The sequence below is a fragment of the Erythrolamprus reginae genome, chromosome 1 (genome assembly GCF_031021105.1).
Source record: "Erythrolamprus reginae isolate rEryReg1 chromosome 1, rEryReg1.hap1, whole genome shotgun sequence".
Lineage (NCBI taxonomy): Eukaryota > Metazoa > Chordata > Lepidosauria > Squamata > Dipsadidae > Erythrolamprus > Erythrolamprus reginae.
In genome coordinates, this window is record NC_091950.1 from 18467364 (window position 1) to 18488290 (window position 20927).

The window sequence follows — 20927 nt, forward strand, 5'->3', positions numbered from 1 at the left end:
AATCCACCTTTGCCACCAGGCATGGGGGAATTGAAATATCTCCCCCGGGCCTATACACTTTATGTATGGTATGTTTGTATGCATGTTTGATTAATAATGGGGGTTTTAAAATGTTTTTTAAATTATTAGATTTGTTATGAATTGTTCTATTGCTGTTGTGAGCCGCCCCGAATCTACGGAGAGGGGCGGCATACAAATCTAATAAATAAATAAATAAACAAACAAACAAATAAATAAATCTCACCCGATTCCTAAGAGGTCAGTAAGGGGTGTGCATAAGTGCACCAGAGTGCCTTCCATCCCCTGTCCTAATGTTTCTCTCTTTCTAGGATCATGTATATAAACAGTTACAGTGGTCCCTCGATTTTTGCGGGTTCGAACTTTGCGAAACGGCTATACCACAGTTTTTCAAAAATATTAATTAAAAAATATTTTGCTGTTTTTTCCCCCTATACCACGGTTTTTCCCGCCCGATGACATCATATGTCGTTGCCAAACTTTTGTCCGCCTTTAATAAATATTTTTTTTTGATAAACTTTAATGAATAAACATGGTGAGTAATAATCTGAATGGTTGCTAAGGGAATGAGAAATTGCAGTTTAGGGGTTTAAAGTGTTAAAAGAAGGCTTGTGATACTGTTCATAGCCAAAAATAGTGCATTTACTTCCGCATCTCTACTTCGCGGAAATTCGACTTTCGCGGGCGGTCTCGGAACGCATCCCCCGCGAAAATCGAGGGAACACTGTATATCTTTGTATACCACCAATAGGTACTTGACAAAACAAATAAACTTTCAATTACATACGCAAAAACGATACTTCCTTACCAATTTCCCAGCCATAATTTGCTACACAATCCCTGGATTTTTCCTAGCGTTTTTTTTTTTAATGATATGTTTACTTCTCTTCTTTGCCTTTTGTGGCGGGATTAGTTTGTTTGTTTACCCGCTTTCCATGGGATCCCCACTGTTAGATTCTGGCCCATCAAAGCCAAGCCACCACCTACTGTTGACTTAGGCTGAGCTCCCAACTGAAGAGTGAAAACAAAGTTCTGGATTGGTGTCACAGACAGGTTCTAGATTGACTCACTAGCCAAGAATCCATATCTGGTGGAGTCACCATAGAGATGGAAAGCCTTTATACTTCTTAAGGTCTTAAGCATAAAATGTATCAGGAAAGACTGAATGAACTCAATCTGTATAGTCTGGAGGACAGAAGGAAAAAGTGGGGGGACATGATTGAAACATTTAAATATGTTAAAGGGTTAAATAAGGTTTAGGAGGGAAGTGTTTTTAATAGGAAAGTGAACACAAGAACAAGGGGACACAATCCGAAGTTAGCTGGAGGAAAGATCAAAAGCAACGTGAGAAAATATTATTTTACTGAAAGAGTAGTAGGACTTGGAATTGCAAGTCACTTTTTCTCAGCATTGTTATAACTTCAAAAAAAAATCATCAAATCAACAATTATAAACTGAAAATTACCCGCAGTAGTTTCAGAGTATCATGCCCTTGTAATCTCTAGGTTAGACTATTGTAACAAGCTGCCCTTGAAGACCATTTGGAAACTTCTACTAGTGCAGAATGCAGCTTTGGTACCGCTACTTAAGAACTTAATTCGTTCCGTGACCAGGTACTTAAGTAGAAAAGTAGAAGCTATTTTTCCCATAGGAATCAATGTAAAAACAAATAATGCTGAATATACCAAGACCATCATGTATGTATGTATGTATGTATGTATGTATGTATGTATGTAGTTAGTTAGTTAGTTAGTTAGTTAGTTAGTTAGTTAGTGCACAATAATACACAATGAAGGCTATAGAGGTTATACTCGAGTAAAATATATTAGAGAACAAATAGAAGTGAAATTTTAGGATTGAATTGAATTGAGTCCGGTAATCAGTTCCACACTTTGACAACTCGGTTACTGAAGTCATATTTTTTACAGTCAAGTTTGGAGCGGTTAATATTTAAGGTTCAGGTTTTGTATTAATGCTTCCAACTATTTTATCTTGTATGGAATGATTATTAGTCTAACATATTCTCAACAATTTTATCTATCACAACAATTCAAAGACATCTTAATTGACCAGATGGTTCAGCGTTTACAGGAATATATTAACACAGAGGTCTCTCTCTCTCTCTCCCCCTCCATCCCTCCCTTCTTCCTTCTCTCCCTCCCTCCACCATCTTGTATTCACTAAAAATAAAAGCATGGTAAAAATCTAATCAATAAATGGCCTTGTGACAATATCACAAGATTAAAAGGGCAAAGCTACATATGACAAATGTATGTGTGTGTGTGTGTGAAGAGACAACACCCATCGCGATCTCTGGAACGTTTAAAATTTATTAAAAACTACTAAAATTACTTAGCATTCATTAGTCCTCTTTTAAATTCAACTCCAGACTTCAACTAATATGTTTAGAAAATTTATTTGGACAGGGAGTCATTGCTCACAGTCACTCATGCCCTCATCACCTCGAGGTTCGATTACTGCAACGCTCTCTACGTGGGGCTACCTTTGAAAAGTATTCGGAAACTTCAGATCGTGCAGAACGCTGCCGCGAGAGCCATCATGGGGCTTCCCAGATTCGCCCACGTTTCTACAACACTCCGTGGCCTGCATTGGCTGCCGATCAGTTTCCGGTCACAATTCAAAGTGTTGGTCATGACCTTTAAAGCCCTACATGGCATTGGACTAGAATACCTCCGGAACCGCCTGCTACCGCACGAATCCCAGCGGCCGATAAGGTCCCACAGAGTTGGCCTTCTCCGGGTCCCGTCGACTAAACAATGTCGTCTGGCGGGCCCCAGGGGAAGAGCCTTCTCTGTGGCGGCCCCAGCCCTCTGGAATCAACTCCCCCCGGAGATTAGAACTGCTCCCACCCTCCTTGTCTTCCGTAAACTACTTAAGACCCATCTATACCGCCAGGCATGGGGGATTTGAGACACCTTTCCCCCAGGCTTATTATAATTTATGTTTGGTATGTATGTGCTGTTTGGTTTTTTTAATTGATAGGGTTTTTAGTTTTTTTTCTTAATATTAGATTTGTGCCTGTACAATATTGTTTTATCGCTTGTTGTGAGCCGCCCCGAGTCTTTGGAGAGGGACGGCATACAAATCTAATAAATTATTATTATTATTATTATTATTATTATTATTATTATTATTATTATTATTACAGCTATGTGGCCTCCGAACTGATTTAACTGTTGTTCATAAAATCATACATCCCTGTTAGCGACTATTTCATCTTTAACAACAACAACACAAGAGCACGCAATAGATACAAACTAAATGTAAATCGCTGCAAACTAGATTGCAGAAAATATGATTTCAGCAATACAGTAGAGTGGTCACCGCTTGGAATTCACTACCAGACTGTTGTTTCTTCCCCCAATCCCAAAATCTTCAACCTTACATTATCTACAATAGACCTCTCCCCTTTTCTAAGAGGTCTGTAAGGGGCGTGCATAAGTGCACCCTTGTGCCTACCGTTCCTGTCCTAATGTCTTTTTATCTTTTCTATCTCTGTACTTATATTATGTTAAACATACTACAATACAATACTATATTCGTATTACAAATAAAATAAATAAATAAATAAATAAAACTTGATCAGTTTTAAAATCCCCATTGAAGACATAGTTCATCTTATTTTATGTCTTTATTATGTCTTCAATGGGGATTTGAATACTCTGACGAAGTTAGTAGAGGACTAACGAAAGCTAAGTAATTTTAGTAGTTTTAAATAAATTTTAAACATTCCAGAGATCGTGATGGCTGTTGCCTCTTCATTTATAAATACACCTGGAACACACATTTTTAGGACAATTCTTTATATATATACAGTAATATGTATTTATATATACTATATATATAAATATTATATTATTTTTATATATAAATATATATATTTATATATATAAATAATATAAATTATTTATCATGCCACAAACTTATATTCTGATGTTAAGTGTTTTTGTAATGAGTATCAACGCATAACTTCAAATACACTATAGCTTAAACAATGCATAAGCCCAATACTTAACTCATTAATTTGTATATGTGTGTGTATACATACACACACGCATAGATTTAAATTAGTGATAAAAGAAATAAACAAGACAAAATACCAGGCGTCCTCTCTACGCACCTCCCATCTTCCTGTAGGCGTGGCCTTCTGTCACCAAGCCCCGCCCATCCCAGTTGAGCGTCTTCCTCCCGGACTGTTCTGAGCCTTCTTTCCTCCACCCGCCCGCATCAGTTTTCTCTATCCCTATTGGCAAGAGCAGCAGCCAATCACACAACCCGAAGCTCCCTCCTCCTCTGCGATGACCTTCCTCCTTTCCCCTTAGTTTTCGACTCTCCTCCTCGTCCCCCCGCCCTCCTCCGCCTCTTTTGGAAACGGGCCGCGCTGATTGGTCAAGACCAGGGCATAAGGGGCGTGTCTCGGAGGGACGAGTCTAGACGAGACTTAGACGACAGGGGCGACAGCAGCTGGAGGAGCAAACGCACCTGAAGGGAGGGGTGAGTGCGCATGTGCGATATGCAGTTGCTCCCCCTTTCCTCCAAAATAAATAAATAAAATGACGGGGGTGGGGGGGTCGTGGGAGTGTTTCTCCCCTCTTTGGGGACAAGTTTGGAGGGGGTGATACTAAGGCAGGTGGGAGGGGAAGTTTTTAAAGTCCTTCTCATTCTCCTGAAATGGGGGGACTTCAAGACTGCTGAATTGTGCCTGGTGAAGAGGGGGGAGGCGTGTAACTTAAAAAGCCAAATCTCTCCCCCCCCCCCCCCGGTCTTGATATGACAGTAGTTAATTTGGACTCCTATAAAGGGAAGGGAAACCTTCAGACTTCTTTGGATCAGATGAGAGAGAGAGGAAAGGTTAATTTCCCTGCTTCCAAAAAAAGATTAGTGGTGGCTTAATTGACCCCCCATCCCCACCCCTTGATCAGGAGGGTACTGCAATTAATTTTAAATTGACATGTTTCTTATATTGATCTTTGTTTTTTTGTTGTGAGCCGCCCTGAGAGTCCCTAGGGAGTGTGTGTGTGTGTGTGTGTATGAATATGATGTATATATGAATATGATGTTTTCATAGATTTTCATGGGTATATGTATGTAGATTGTTCTGAGTTTGGGTTTTACCCCGTGTAATATTTTGAATGTCTACATACATATATATGTCCTCGGAGAGGGGCGGCATACAAATCTAATAAATTAATTAATAAATATGTGTGTGTGTGTGTGTGTGTGTGTGTGTTAATTACACGGGAAGAAACCCGAATATGCCAAGACCTTCATGTATAAAAACATATATAGAGTATATATACAGTATATAGAAATATATGAAAACATATATAGAGAAAGTATATATTCATATATGTATAATGTGTGTGTGTGTGTGTGTGTGTGTGTAATTTTTTGTCGAAATAGATCTATAGTAGTCTCCCTTTTCATTATCAGTAAAATATGTTACATATAGATAGATAGATAGATAGATAGATAGATGGATAGATAGAGATAGATAGATAGATAGATAGATAGATAGATAGATAGATAGATAGATAGATAGATAGATAGATAAATGGGTCATTTCCCCCTTGGATTTAAAGAGGGGGCTCAAATTCTTCTCCCTCTTTAGAGGAGGGGGTCCAAAAGATATGGAGGGGGGAGAATAGCAGATATACCTTGTAATTCTAATAAATATGCGGGGTGGTTTTAATTGAAATCTAGCTTCTACGGAAGGGCAGAGAACTTTTGAGTTTCTCCCTTTCTTCATATTTACCAGTAAAAGAAAGGGTTAATAGTCACTCCTCTCCCTTGAGAGGAAGGGAGGGGAATCAAGGCTGAAGGTGAGTCGCTCTCCTCTTTTTTCCTCTCTCTTTAAAATTGAGTTGGGGAAGGGGGCTTGAACATGAGGTCGGCCCATGAATGTATGGATGATTGTAATTATTTTAATAGTGAAATGTTTTTTATATCTCTGCTGTAAGCCGCCCTGAGTCTCAGGAGAAGGGCAGCATAGAAATAAAAGGAAGGAAGGAAGGAAGGAAGGAAGGAAGGAAGAAAGGAAGGAGTCTGCGGAGAGGGGCGGCATACAAATCTAAATAATAAAATAAATAAATAAATAAAATAAAGGAAGAAAGAAAGAAAAAAAGAAAGAAAGAAAAAAAGGAAGAAAGAAAGAAAGAGCCCCGAGTCCAGGGAGAGGGGCGGCATATAAGTCCAATTAGTAAATAAATAAGAAAGAAAGAAGGAAGGAAGGAAAGAAAGAGAGAGAAAGATCTATATCTGTTTTGTGTTTTGAGCTGCCCTGTGATTGATAGGGAGTGGGGTAGTATAGAAATTTAAATAAATAAACAAACAAACCTATTCGGTTTCCAAACTCGAGTGTTTTGCTGTATGTTGTTGTTGAAAGTTGACCTTTGTGTCTGCAACAAGCTACTTTCCTTACGCCCACGTTCCCATCCAGGATAGAGAAAGGAATCTCCTTCAACCAAAGCAATATATATTTCATTTATTTATTTATTTGCCAAACATGCATAGGATAGTAGTAGTTTGTATAAATGTAACATAAGTTAAAAGTAACGATCAAAGAGGACAATATTTTCCTTTATCATTACTTTCTGTGTTATGTTTATATAAATTACTATCCTATAATAGATAGGTAGGTAGGTAGGTAGGTAGGTAGGTAGATAGATAGATAGATAGATAGATAGATAGATAGATAGAGTAGATGGATAGATAGATAGATAGATACAGTAGATGGATAGATGGATAGATAGATAGATAGATAGATAGATAGATAGATAGATAGATAGATAGATAGATAGATAGATAGATACAGTAGATGGATAGGTAGGTAGGTAGGTAGGTAGGTAGGTAGGTTGACTGTAGACAATCTTAAGGTTAAAGTTTTTGGGGTTTGGGGAAGAAACCACAGTGTCAGGTAGTGCATTCCAGGCATTAATCACCTAATAATTAAATTGGGGGGACAATTGACCTGTATCTTCTTTCACCCCCACCCAAAAAATAAGGGGGAGAAGGAATGAACTTGTTGAACTGCAATGCAATGGATAACTCCCCCCCTTTCTTTCTTGACTTTTTGAAAGGGGGGGGGCGGATGACAAATGTTTAAAAGTGGAGTCCTTCCTCACCTCTTTCTCTTCTTAATAGGATTTTGTGTGTGGGGCTAAGAATGAAAAGGGTTTCTATTGTCTTGTTCCTTTGGCTAAAAAAAAAAGCAATGGAGGCTCCTCCCTTAATTGAGGGATAGAGGGTTGAAAAGCTTAAATCTGACCGCATTCATTTGAGAAGGAGATGAAGGATCAAAGTTTAATTCCCCCTTCTTTGTGGTTGGAAAAAGCTTAAGGTTAATTGATCTCTTGTTTAGGAAAAAACAGCTGGAAGATTGAGCAGGGAAAGATGGTTAATCTTCCTGTCATTTTTTTTAAGCACCTAGACCTCATGGTCCATCTAGTCTGCCCTTATACTATTTTCTGTATTTTATCTTAGGATGGATATATGTTTATCCCAGGCATGTTTAAATTCAGTTACTGTGGATTTAGCTACCACGTCTGCTGGAAGTTTGTTCCAAGGATCTACTACTCTTTCAGTAAAATAATATTTTCTCATGTTGCTTTTGATCTTTCCCCCAACTAACTTCAGATTGTGAAGATAAGGAAAGTACCCCAATCCCTAAATAGAGAAATCTACCGTAATAACACACTGTATAGCACTTTCCAAGTGATTTTAAGAAAGTGATTGTTGAGCTACATAAAATGAAAACAACTGTTTTTGCAAGTTTTGGTGGAATCATATCATATTGGCATTCACCACTCCTAAAATCCATATTAGTATATCCGCTCAGTGGAGAGTTAGTCTATACTTCAGCAGTATTTTGTGAACAGAGGTACAGTGTTCCCTCGATTTTCACGGGTTCGAACTTCGCGAAAAGTCTATACCACGGTTTTTGAAAAATATTAATTAAAAAATACATCACAGTTTTTTTCCCTATACTGTACCATGGTTTTTCCCACCTGATGGCGTCATATGTCATCGCCAAACTTTCATCTGCCTTTAATAAATATTTTTTTAAATAAACTTTAATAAATAAACATGGCGAGTAATAATCTAAATAGTTGCTAAGGGAATGGGAAATTGCAATTTAGGGGTTTAAAGTGTTAAGGGAAGGCTTGTGATACTGTTCATAACCAAAAATAGTGTATTTACTTCCACATCTCTACTTCGCGGAAATTCGACTTTCGCGGGCAGTCTCGGAACGCATCCCCTGCGAAAATCGAGGGAACTCTTGTATCCTATTTGTAGCTTCCTCTCTCTCTGTTTTTCCCACTCAGAAGAGTTCAGTATTTCATTTTTGAATCTAGAAATTAGGGTGAATCAGAATTGCTAGCTTGGTCAGTGAGCTTCAGGGGTGATTTCTCTAATCTTTACACCCTGCTAACTTTCTTATTTTATGGAAATTATTTTGGGATGAATTATTTTCATGAACGATTGGAAGAAGCGAGTAGTGAATCAAAGAAGAGGTTTGGGGCTCTCCCAAACCTGTTGATAAGGGAATCTTGACTTGACAAAACCAAGAAACATTTACTTATTTCATTTATTTATTTGATTTATAAGTCACCGAACTCCTTCTGGACACTGGGTGGCAATTGGGGGTAGATTGATTGTGGGTAGAAGCCTAAAGATTTTGGAATAAGGTTTTTCCTCTCTTCCCTCTACGTCTCTCCCCTTTTTCCTCCATTTTCTGTTTTTAAGGCAGGAAAAGGTACTGTCTATTTGGCTGGTGAAAAATTGGTTTTATTTATAAAGGTTTGCTCTTAGTAACTCTGGTAATTTCCCCTCCCTCTGCCAAAGATAAAATTGGATGCCAACTGGAGCCTGCAGCTTGGCTACTTAAAAGAACAGCAAAGAATAAATGAATACAGCAGCACCAACCCTGGTGTTCTTTGTAAAATTTTATTTAAGCTAGGGCCATTAGCTCCCATTGGTAGACGGGCGAGTTATTGCCGGCCATAGAAGACACTGTATGAGTGGCCACTTGTATGAAATAGAAACATAGAAGATTGACGGCAGAAAAAGACCTCATGGTCCATCTAGTCTGCCTTTATGCTATTTCCTGTATTTTATCTTAGGATGGATCTATGTTTATCCCAGGCATGTTTAAAATTCAGTTACTGTGGATTTACCAACCACGTCTGCTGGAAGTTTGTTCCAAGCATCTACTACTCTTTCAGTAGAACAATATTTTATCACGTTGCTTCTGATCTTTCCCCCAACTAACCTCAGATTGTGCCCCCTTGTTCTTGGGTTCACTTTCCTGTTAAAAACACTTCCCTCCTGAACCTTATTTAACCCTTTAACATATATAAATGTTTCGATCATGTCCCCCTCTTTCCCTTCTGTCCTCCAGGGCCCAGGCTATACAGATTGAGTTCATGAAGACTTTCCTGATATGTTTTATGCTTAAGACCTTTCACTATTTTTGTACATTCCTGTATTTCAGAAAAGGGGTTAGTTAGGGCAGTGTTTTTCAACCAGTGTGCCGCGGCACACTAGTGTGCCGTAAGACATGGTCAGGTGTACCGCGAAGCTCAGAGAGAGAAAGAAAACAAGAGAGAGAGAAAGCAAGCAAGAGAGAGAGAGAGAAAAAGAAAGCAAGAGAGAAAGAAAACAAGAGAGAGAAAAAGAAAGAAAGAGAGAAAGAAAGAGAGAGAGAGAGAAAGAAAGAAAGAAAGAAAGAGAGAACGAGAGGGAGGGAAGGTGGGAGAGAGAAAGACATAGAGGGAGGGAGGGAGGGAGAAAGAGAAAAAAAGAGAGGAAGGAAGGGAGAGAGAAAGAAAGAGGGATGGAGAGAGAGAAAAAAAGAAGGGAGAGAAAGAGGGATGGAGAGAGAAATAGAGCGAAAGGGAGGAAGAGAGATAAAAATTTTGTCCAAACTATTTTTAGCCGCCCCCTCCTTCCCGCTCAATGTGCCCCAGGGTTTTGTAAATGTAAAAAATGTGCCATGGCTCAAAAAAGGTTGAAAATCACTGAGTTAGGGTGCAATGGAACTTGGCAATATGGAGTTGCAACAAATCAAATTTAGGGAAAATTTCCTCCTTCTTTTCCCCCTCCCTTTCCAAGCTATCTTGCATTGGCCAGGACATTTTTTCTTCTTTCCTATCACAGTGTGACAGGCATGTAGGCATGTATTTTCTTAAGGATAGAGAAGATAAGCAATGCTATTCCCTCTACTGTTGGAGATAAAGCCGGTAGCTGAATCAGCTGATGAAGCTCTGGTGTTACGGCTTTGACTTCAGTTGGCATGTGACAAAAGTCGTAACTTGTTAGTTCAGGGGTTGACACGCACATGCAATTTTATTTTCCGCAGGGATCCTTGAGTTTCATTCTCAGATTGTTGTTGGTGTCTTACCTGTCAGTCTTTGTAACTGACCTTGATACAGCTTCAGACCACAAAAGCTTGAAAATTATATGTTTTAATTAGCTACGGAAGTTTAAATCCTTCTGGGAAACTTTCTGTGGTTGTGGGCATTTTGATTGCATGGTTTGGATCAGGGGTGTCAAACTTGATTTCGATGAGGGCCGCATCGGGGTTGTGTTTGACCTCCGGGGCTGGGGTGGGCGTGGCTAACTGGACGTCACGTGTCGGGGGCGTCTGTGGTGGTCCATGCGCTCTGCCAGCCCCCCGCAAGCTCATTTTCACTGGTAGAGATACCGCGGGCCAGAGGTGGGTTCCTCCTGGTTCGGCCGAACTGGTAGCAACCCACTGGTGACTTCATAATGACGTTGACGTAATGGAATTGGTTTGGTCAGTGCCGGTCGGTGGGCACAGCCATCTTTAAAAAAAATATTAGATTTTTTTTTCAAAAAATTTTTTTTCAGGAAGGGGATTTTTTTCCAAAGTTTTTTTTCTTCTGCTCATGTGCTTAATAATAATAATGATAATAATAATTTATTAGATTTGTATGCCGCCCCTCTCCGAGGACTCGGAGCGGCTCGCAACAACAAAAAGACGAGTTTATGGCACCACACCTGTGTCGCCATCTTGTTTTGGGGGTTTTTGCGGAGAGGGGCGGCATACAAATCCAATAAATAATAATAATATATATTTTGGGATTTTTTGCCACTGCACAGCTACATGGCACAGGAGGACTCCTTGGAGCAGGTTGGCATATAAATCCAATTAATAAAATAAATTCAATTAAATTAAATTTATTAGATTTGTATGCCGCCCCTCTCCGAAGACTCGGGGCGGCTCACAACAATAATGAAAACAATATAACAGTAAACAAATCTAATATTAGATATATAAGAAAAAGTATATAAAACCCCAACAATTAAAACCATACAACACATACATACCAAACATAAAATATGAAAGCCTGGGGGAGATGTCTCAGTTCCCCCATGCCTGGTGATATAGGTGGGTCTTGAGTAATTTACGAAAGACAAGGAGGGTGGGGGCTGTTCTAATCTCCGGGGGGAGTTGATTCCAGAAGGCCGGGACCGCCACAGAGAAGGCTCTTCCCCTGGGCCCCGCCAAATGACATTGGTGAATGTGGCTTATTGACTTTGCATGTCAGAATTGCAAAAGATTATCACGTGACGCTGGGACCCTGCAACCGTCATAAATATGTGTCAGTTGTCATGTGTCATGAATTTTGATCACGCAACCATGAGGATGTTGCAAGGGGCATGTGAGAAACAGTCATAAGTCACTTTTTTCAGTTCCTTGCTAAACTTTTGAATGGTCACTAAATTAACTGTGGTTATCTGAGGATTATCTTATTGTCTAGCTTTAAGATAACTGATTGACAGGTGAACTGATTGACAAGAAGTACCGTATTTTTCAGAGTATAAGATGCACCTCGCCCTGCCCTAAAAGAGGCTGAAATTTTGGGTGCATCATACACTCCAAGTGTAAAATGCACCCAAGTGTAAGATGTCGAAGCGTGGAATTCACTACCGGACTCTGTAGTATCACCCCCTAGCCCCCAACACGTTACCCTTAGACTGTCCACGGTTGACCTCACCAAGTTCCTAAGAGGTAGTAAGGGGCGTACATAAGTGCACCAGAGTGCCTACCGTCCCCTGTCCTATTGTCTCTCCCATATCTCCTATATCTTCTCTTCTATCCCTATATCTTTTTCTGCTATTCTCTCATAGTTATATTTTACTCCTTTATTTTCTCCTCTATTCCCCCTTTAATACATTCTACCGGATTATATCCACTATAACCCTCATTGTGTATTATTGTGTATTGGACAAAACAAATAAATAAAAATAAAAAAATAAAAATTTCTCCCCCCCAGCCCTAACTAGACTCCAACATAGAAACATAGAACTCTGACGGCAGAAAAAGAGCTCATGGTCCATCTAGCCTGCCCTTATACGATTTTCTGTATTTTATCTTAGGATGGAAGTATGTTTATCCCAGGCATGTTTAAATTCAGTCACTGTGGATTTATCTACCATGTCTGCTGAAAGTTTGTTCCAAGGATCTACTACTCTTTCAGTAAAATAATGTTTTCTCACGTTGCTTTTGATCTTTCCCCCAACTAACTTCAGATTGTGTCCCCTTCTTCTTGTGTTCACTTTCCTATTAAAAACACTTCCCTCCTGGACCTTATTTAACCCTTTAATATATTTAAATGTTTCGATCATGTCCCCCCTTTTCCTTCTGTCCTCCAGACTATACAGATGGAGTTCATTAAGTCTTTCCTGATACGTTTTATGCTTAAGACCTTCCACCATTCTTGTAGCCCGTCTTTGGACCCGTTCAATTTTGTCAATATCTTTTTGTAGGTGAGGTCTCCAGAACTGGACACAGTATTCCAAATGTGGTCTCACCAGCGCTCTATACAGTGGGATCACAATCTCCCTCTTCCTGCTTGTTATACCTCTAGCTATACCTCTAGCTAACAATCTAGCCAACAATCTTCCCAGCTTCCTACTCCCTCTGAATAAGGTTTTTTTCCTGCCCTAAGTCATTGCAGGCTTATTTTCATTCCCACTCCCTCTGAAAAAGGCTTTTTCAGCCCTAACCATGGGATAAAATAATGTGAAGCTGAACAAACTAAGGACGCTAGCGAGAAGAATACCTGGTAGGTAGATTTTCTCCTCTATTTTCCTCTCCCAAAACTAAGGTGCGTCTTATATTCCGAAGAAATATGGAATGTTGTGATTAGCTCTGGCCCAGCTCCTGCCCCAAGGACTGTGGATGTGGGGGAGACATCCACATGCTGCAGGCCTGTTTTACCCCCGCCCCCCGGTGGAATCTGATGATGAAGGCTCCTCTGACCAAGAAGACATGAGTGACAGGGAGGAGGAGAGTGGGGCAGACAGCTCAGAAGGAGATCAATTATCTAGCTCCTCCTTGGATTCGGAACAAGAGTTAATGATACAGCCACGCATGCGGAGAGCGATGCATAGGCAACAACAATTGAGAGATTATTATCAAAGAAAATGAGGCCACCTGTGGTTGGGTGGGGCTGTGGTCATTAGTGAGGCTGCTATAAATAGCAGCTTGTGGGTTTGGCCATTGTGGAGGATTATCTGATTCTTGTGTTTCGTGATTGCTTTACTGACTTTGACTTTTTGTGTGCTGATGTTTCCCCGCTTTGAAACCAAACCAGAGCAAAGTGTGTTTCACTTTGTGAAAGAAGAAGGACTGTGAATTGCCTCACAGCTGCAAGCTAAGTATCACAGAACTGATAAGGGACTTGTACAAATTACCAGTTTGTTTGGAGACCAGTGCTCTTTGCTATACCAAAAGAGGGCTTGGTTTAAGTGAATTTTCATTATAAAGAACATTGTTTTGAATTTTCAAACATGTGTGTGTCTGAAATTTGTACCTTTGAATTTTTGGGAGGAGTCTACCAGAGAGCCCGACAGAACAATGGAATATAGGAATTTACACTGGGAATTTTCTGGGAATTGCAACTCTTGAGAATGCTTACTTTCCCCCTCTTCAGTTCATTCTGGTAACCATACTATCAAGTTAATTCTTTTTGTGTTCCTGACTTCTGAAAGGTTTATTTATCCTTCCTGTGACTGTTTCTGTGTCTTTTAAATTGCTTCTCAGTTGTTGTTTCTCTGGGAGCGATTTCTACATACAATATCTCTTCCCAAAACTTTCAAAAGATCCGAAAGTCAAACAAACTGTTCCAGTCCTGAAAGATGTTGTGGAAGCAAAGGTTATTTCCACACTGAGAGGTGAAATGGAAATGTTTTCTCAACTAGCAAAAATTGGGTTGGGGAGTGGAAAGAGAACATTTAGCTGCTGGAATCTGTGCAGGAATTCCAGCATGTAAGAAAACAAAAATAGCACAGATCGTATTGAATATTTGGTAGAGTGTGTCAGTAATATTGAAAATAAGCTTGCAAAAATTACACAATAACAACTCAAATATAGATAAATATCACTTTATTTATTTGTTGACAACTCCTTTTAACTGAGATACTATTGTTATTTCGATATAAGTATAGATATGTATATATGTACAATTTATAAATATATATGTATATTATCTCGCTGATACGATTATCCATAAAATTATAATAACATATGCTGCAAAGAGGCAGCAGGGGTAGGGGTGGGACGGAATTATATGAAAAGTGGTCGGAAACTTCAGACCGTGCAGAATGCGGCCGCGAGAGCCATCGTGGGGCTTCCTAGATTTGCCCACGTTTCTGCAACACTCCGCGGCCTGCACTGGCTGCTGATTGGTTTCCGGTCACAACTCAAAGTGTTGGTAATGACCTTTAAAGCCCTACATGACATTGGGCCAGAATACATCCAGAACCGCCTTCTACCGCACGAATCCCAGCGGCCAAATAAGGTCCCACAGAGTTGGCCTTCTCCGGGTCCCGTCAACCAAACAATGTCGTTTGGCAGGCCCCAGGGGAAGAGCCTTCTCTGTGGTGGCCTCGGCCCTCTGGAACCAACTCCCCCCAGAGATTAGAACGGCTCCCACCCTCCTTGCCTTTCGCAAATTACTTAAGTCCCACCTTTGTCGCCAGGCATGGGGGAGTTAAGTTATCCTTTCCCCCTAGGCTATTACAAGCTATGCATGGTATGTTTGTGTGTATGTTTGGTTTTTTATAATAAGGGTTTTTTAGTTGTTTTTATTAATTGGATTGTTCATGTTGTTTTACCACTGTTGTTAGCCGCCCCGAGTCTGCGGAGAGGGGCGGCATACAAATCCAAATAATAATAATAATAATAATAATAATAATAATAATAATAATAATAATAATAATAATATGTTGTGTTGCCCTTTAACAGACAATCTATAATTGTACTCACAAATTAAGAATACAATGATCTGTTTATGTATGTCTTTTTAATATGTATATAGTTTAATAAAATCTATTTTTTTTAAAAAAAATTACTCATCTGCAGAGACATTTACCAGCTAAGGTTGTATCTCCTACTAGGATGAATGAAAGCAAGTCCTTCTTCTTCCAAGTTAATAAATCAATAGCATTAGCAATAGCTTTTAGACTTATATACTGCTCCACAGTGCTTTGCAGCCCTCTCTAAGCGGTTTACAGAGAGTCAGCCTGTTGCCCCCAACAATCTGGGTCCTCATTTTACCCACCTTGGAAGGATGGAAGGCTGAGTCAACCTTGAGCCTACTGAGATTCGATCTGCCAAACTGCTGGCAGCCGGTGTTCAGCAGAAGTAGCTTGCAGTACTGTACTCTAACCACTGCACCACCAAGTAGGCGATCCACAAAAAACCAAAGTGGTCCAGTTTGGTCTGGTGCAGAGGTTCTCAATCTTTCTAATGCCACGACCCCTTTGATACAGTTCCTTATGTTGGGGTGACCCCCAACCATAAGCCTAGCACCAATTCTCCCAACAGAGCTTTAAGCTGATTGGCAGGAAGGTCAGAGGGACACTCCCACTGTAAACACCTGATTGGTTGGATTGTAAAAATAGGTTCCAAGGCGCCCGAATAGAAGCTTTAGTTCCTAACACCATGAGAAAATTGTCTTTTCCCATGGACTTAGTCAACCCCTGTCAGACTTCAACTCCCAAGCCAGCCATGTTGGCTCAGGAATTCTGGGAGTTGAAGTCCACAAGCCATACAGGGGCCATAATTTCCCACCTCTATCTTAGGTATGTGTTCTTAAATATCGACAGTGTGCTGAAAGAATAGGGAATGTCCCATTATAAAGATAACACATTGTCTTGGATACACAATACTGTATGCACTGTATCCAACTGTCACTGAAGGCCAACAGACATTTATTTATTTATTATTTTATTTATCATTTTATTTATTTTATTTATTTATTTATTTTTTTATTATTTTATTTATTATTTTATTTATTTTATTTTATTGATTTTATTTATTGATTTTATTGATTTTATTTATTTATTTATTTATTATTATTTTATTTATTTGTTTATTTATTATTATTTTATTTATTTATTGATTTATTTATTGATTTTATTGATTTTATTGATTTTATTGATTTTATTGATTTTATTGATTTTATTTATTATTTTATTTATTTATTTATTTATTATTTATTATTTATTATTTATTTATTTTATTTATTATTTTATTTATTATTTTTATTTATTTATTTTATTTATTTTATTTATTTTATTTATTTTATTTATTTTATTTATTTTATTTATTTTATTTATTTTATTTTATTTATTTTATTTATTTTATTTATTTTATTTATTTTATTTTATTTATTTTATTGATTGATTGATTGATTGATTGATTGGTTTGTTTGTTTATTGGATTTGTATGCCGCCCCTCTCCATGCACACAAACATACCATACATAACTTGTAATGGCCTAGGGGAAGGAATATCCTAACTCCCCCATGGCTGGCGACAAAGGTGGGTCTTGAGTAATTTGCGAAAGACAAGGAGGGTGGGGGCCGTTCTAATCTCTGGGGGGAGTTGATTCCAGAGGGCCGGGGCCGCCACAGAGAAGGCTCTTCCCCTGGGGCCCGCCAAGCGACATTGTTTGGTCGATGGGACCCGGAGAAGGCCAACTTGCATGTGAAGTTGGAAGTAGCATATTAAGACATTTATAAAAATAGAAAAGCTTTTATTTTATTTACCTGATAAAGATGAGGTTTAAGATAAAGCTCAACTTAAAGAGAGAGACTCACATGAGAGAATGTGAAAGATAGATAGATAGATGGATGGATGGATGGATGGATGGATGGATGGATGGATGGATGGACGGACGGATGGACGGACGGATGGACGGACAGACAGAATGAATAGATAGAATTCTTTATTGGCCAAGTGCGATTGGACAGACAAGGAATTTGTCTTTCGTACATATGCTCTCAGTGTACATAAAAGAAAAGATACATTTGTCAAGAATCATGAGGTACAACACTTTAATGATTGTCATGGGGTACTAATAAGCAATTAGGAAACAATCAATATTAATATAAATTGTAAGAATACAAGCAACAACTTACAGTCATATAGTCATAAGCAGGAGGAGATGGGTGATAGAAACGATGAGAAGACTAATAGTAATAGTAATGCAGCCTTAGTGAATAGTTTGACCGTGGTGAGGGAATTATTTGTTTAGCAGAGTGATGGCGTTTGGGGAAAAACTGTTCTTGTGTCTAGTTGTCTTGTTGTGTAGTGCCACGGTTCTTAAGTGAAGCACTGCACTTGTTCAATTAGTAACACAGTTGTTTTAAGTCAGTGTTTCCCAACCTTGGCAACTTGAAGATATTTGGACTTCAACTCCCAGAATTCCACAGCCAGCGAATGCTGGCTGGGGAATTCTGGGAGTTGAAGTCCAGATATCTTCAAGTTGCCAAGGTTGGGAAACATTGTTTTAGGTGAATCTGGCTTTCCCCTTGTCTTTTGCTTGTCAGAAGGTTGCAGAAGGTGATCACGTGACCCCAGGACACGTCAACTGTCATAAAGATGAGCCAGTTGCCAAGCATTTGAATTCTGACCCTACGACCATGGGGATGCTACAGCGGTCATAAGTGTGAAAAATAGTCATGTCACTTTCTTCAGTGCCGCTGTAACTTCAAACGGTTATTAAATGAACTGTTGTAGGTCCAAGGCTTTCAAGGTATTTGAAAAAATATACTGCTCAGAAAAAATATATACAACAGAATACAACTCTAAGTAAATCAAACTTCTGTGAAATCAAACTGTCCACTTAGGAAGCAACACTGATTGACAGTCAATTTCATTTTGTTGTCAGCACATTCAACTTGGTACAGAACAAAGTATTCAATGAGAATATTTCGTTCACTCAGATCTAGGATGTGTTCTTTGAGTGTTTATTATTTATTTATTTATTTATTTATTATTTAGGTTTGTATGCCGCCCCTCTTCGCAGACTCGGGGCGGCTCACAACAAGACACAAAAAATCGTAACAAATCCAAATAAATTTAAATATTTAAAAATTTAAAAAGAACCCCAATATACTAACACACACACACACACACAAACATACCATGCATAAATTGTACATGCCCGGGGGAGGTGTTTTAGTTCCGCCATGCCTGACGGCAAAGGTGGGTTTTAAGGAGTTTACGGAAGGCAGGGAGAGTAGCGGCAGTTCTAATCTCCGGGGGGAGTTGGTTCCAGAGAGTCGGGGCCGCCACAGAGAAGGCTCTTCCCCTGGGGCCTGCCAACCGACATTGTTTAGTTGACGGGACCCGGAGAAGGCCCACTCTGTGAGACCTAATCGGTCGCTGGGATTCGTGCGGCAGAAGGCGGTCTCGGAGATATTCTGGTCCAGTGCCATGAAGGGCTTTAAAGGTCATAACCAACACTTTGAATTGTGACCGGAAATTGATCGGCAGCCAATGCAGACTGCGGAGTGATGGTGAAACATGGGCATACCTAGGTAAGCCCATGACCGCTCTCGCAGCTGCATTCTGCACGATCTGAAGTTTCCGAACACTTTTCAAAGGTAGCCCCATGTAGAGAGCGTTACAGTAGTCGAACCTCGAGGTGATGAGGGCATGAGTGACTGTGAGCAATGAGTCCCGGTCCAGATAGGGCCGCAACTGGTGCACCAGTCGAACCTGGGCAAACGCCCCCCTCGCCACAGCTGAAAGATGGTTCTCTAATGTGAGCTGTGGATCGAGGAGGACGCCCAAGTTGCGGACCCTCTCCGAGGGGGTCAATGATTTCCCCCCCAGGGTAATGGACGGACAGATGGGATTGTCCTTGGGAGGCAAAACCCACAGCCACTCCGCCTTATCCGGGTTGAGCTTGAGTCTGTTGACACCCATCCAGGCCCCAACAGCCTCCAGACACCGGCACATCACTTCCACTGGTTCGTTGACTGGACCTTTATTTTTTTTGAGCAGTGTATTTGACTCCCCAGAAAAAGAAGAAAATTTATTCTTTCTCATTCTGAAGTACTGTATAGGATTCAGAACAAGGACCCCAAGTTATAGGAATTCGTGGTTTGAAAAAAAAAACCACAGGAAGAGCATGTTGGCAGTGGAACCAATTAATCAGAGAGAGTGGGTTTACTTTCACTGGAGGTATTCTGGCGAAGAGTAGAACCATCTGCTAAGAATGGTTGAATTTGGGTTACTCATTTGTGCAATGTATTGGATTCAAAGCTTAAATTGGTGGCTTTCAAACTAGCAAGTTTAAAGTATGTGGATTTCAACTCCCAGAATTCCCCAGATTGACTGATTCCTAATATGATTTGATTGCTTATTTGTACCCGGACTATCATTAAGTGTTGTACCTTATTATTCTTGACGAACATTCATGTATATTGAGAGCATACGCACCAAGACAAATTCCTTGTGTGTCCAATCACACTTGGCCAATAAAATTCTGTTCTATTCTGTTCTATTCGAATTCCTATTCTATTCTGTTCAAATGTACCGTACATTTTCTGTTATGTACATTGAGAGCATATTCACCAAGACAAATTCCTTGTGTGTCCATGCATAGATTGAGGCAAACCCTGTCATTTGCAGTTATCAGATTGATGCATAGATGTGAGATTATAATTAAGGCATTGCTTTTGCTCTCCACTGTGCTTTTTAGAAGAGCATTTATTTATTTTATTTATTTATTAATTAGATTTGTATGCCGCCCCTCTCTGTAGACTCGGGGCGGTCAACAACAGTAAAAAAGACAATATGAACAAATCTAATATTAAAAGTAGTTTAAAAACCCCAATTTAAGAGACCAATCATACATACAGACATACCATGCATACATTTTATAAGCCTAGGGGGAAGGGAATATCTCAATTCCCCCATGCCTGACGACAGAGGTGGGTTTTAAGGAGTTTACGAAAGACAGGGAGGGTGGGGGCAACTCTGATATCTGGGGGGAGTTGGTTCCAGAGGGTCGGGGCCGCCACAGAGAAGGCTCTTCCCCTGGGTCCCGCCAAACGGCATTGTTTAGTCGACGGGACCCGAAGAAGGCCAACTCTGTGGGACCTAACTGGTCGCTGGGATTCGTGGGGCAGTAGACGGTCCCGGAGATATTCCGGTCCGATGCCATGAAGGGTTTTAAAGGTCATAACCAACAGTCCCTGAGCAGTGTGGTGGACTAGTGATAAAGATGCTCACCTCTCACTCAAAAGGTTGAGAGTTCAATCCTAGGTTGCAGGAGATATGCTGAGAACTCCGAGTAGGCGTGAGGAAGGGCACCCGGCCACTAAAGACTCGGCTCCATCCAGTTGCCCTGACTACCCCAAATTGGGGCTACAGGGCATTTTTAGAATTATTTTTATTGGCCAAGTGTGATTGGACACACGAGGAATTTGTCTTTGGTGCAGATGCTCTCAGCGTACATAAAAGAAAAAGAGACATTTGTCAAGAATCATGTGGTACAACACTTAATGATTGTCATAGGGGTCAAATAAGCAATGAAGAAACTCCCTGGGCAGTTTGAG

The 20927-nt window shown here is 39.9% G+C and overlaps 1 protein-coding gene across 3 annotated transcripts in view; it reads left to right on the plus strand.

Annotated features, from left to right (window-relative positions):
- The first annotated feature begins 4445 nt into the window (after positions 1–4445).
- Positions 4446–20927, plus strand: part of SLC25A42 (solute carrier family 25 member 42) — a 54194-nt gene continuing 37712 nt past the window's right edge. Inside the window, exon 1 of one of the 3 annotated variants that reach the window (XM_070746151.1) lies at positions 4446–4533. The gene's annotated coding sequence lies outside the window, so the exon portion shown is untranslated. Of the gene's footprint in view, positions 4534–5836; positions 5862–20927 lie in introns of those variants that run through there. The other 2 variants (XM_070746168.1, XM_070746159.1) reach the window with 2 other exon arrangements.